Raw genomic sequence first — 1,551 nt, 5'->3', positions numbered from 1 at the left:
TGAAAATACTGTAGGAAACATGGGAAGAAATTGATATTAGGAGCATTTGATCAATTTGTATTTATTTATTTTATCATTTTGTTAATAAATTGACAAAGAATATTTGCCTCCCGTTTGTCTTGAATTCAACTTGGCTTTATACGACGACCAGATGACTTGTAAAACTGATTATATGGAAGTGTCATGCTGGAAAAAAGATAAGAAGTGTTGGGGTGAACGTTGACTGTCAGGGGCCTCCAAAGCCTGGGTTTAAGGACCACAATGATGTCCATAAAATGCACAATTGCTGCATACAACAATTTGCTAATGTTAAAAAAACACCACAGCTTCACAAGATATTAACCAAAAATAATTTTACTTCTAAATTGAAAATCTGCATTGGGACTTACCAGTAGGACACACCTGAAGCAATCCATGGTAAATTTAAGACTAGACTAAACCGTTCTATTAGATGTGGCAATGGAAAATTCCTCCAACTTGATTGTTATGACCAGGGGCGTAGCCATCTTTTCAGAAGTGAGGGGGACAGAAATTATAGGCCTATATATATATATATATATATATATATATATATATATATATATATATATATGTGTGTATATATATATATATATATATATATATATATATATATATATATAATACAGTACAGACCAAAAGTTTGGAAACATTACTATTTTTAATGTTCTTCTGCTCATCAAGCCTGCATTTATTTGATCAAAAGTACAGAAAAAATGTAATATTGTGATATATTATTACAATTTAAAATAATTGTTTTTAAATTTATTATACTTTAAATGATCATTTATTTCTGTGATGCAAAGCTGAATTTTTAGGATCATTATCACATGATCCTTTAGAAATCATTCTAATATGATGATCCATTATCAAAGTTGGAAACAGTTCTGCTGCTTAATATTTTTTCAGAGCATGTGATACTTTTTTAGGATAGTTTGATGAATAAAAAGTAAAAAAAAAATGTTTTTCTTTTCTTTTTTTAAATAAAATCAATACTTTTATTCAGCAAGGATGTGTTAAATTGATAAAAAGTGATAGTAAAGAAAATATATTATTAGAATATATACTATTAGAATTTTTTTTTTGAATAAATGTAGTTCTTTTTAACCTTTTATTCATCAAATATATTAGACAGCAGAACTGTTTCCAACACTCATAATAAATCAGAATATTAGAATGATTTCTAAATGATCATGTGATAGACTGGATGTTACATGTGACACTGAAGGCTGGAGTAATGATGCTGAAAATTCAGCTTTGCATCACAGGAATAAATTATTGTTTTAAATTATATTCAAATAGAAAACTATTATTTTAAGTTGTAATAATATTTCACAACATTACTGTTTTTTTTCTGTATTTTTGATCAAATAAATGCAGGCTTGATGAGCAGAAGAAACTTCTTTCAAAACATTAAAAATTGTAATGTTTCCAAACTTTTGGTCTGTACTGTATATATATTAAACATTACAATATAATATAAAACATTACAATAGAACATTTCTGTAATCTATAGCCTACCAGTCAACAGTT

The sequence above is a fragment of the Carassius carassius genome, chromosome 50 (genome assembly GCF_963082965.1).
Source record: "Carassius carassius chromosome 50, fCarCar2.1, whole genome shotgun sequence".
NCBI lineage: Eukaryota > Metazoa > Chordata > Actinopteri > Cypriniformes > Cyprinidae > Carassius > Carassius carassius.
Note: the sequence above shows the minus strand (reverse complement) of the source record.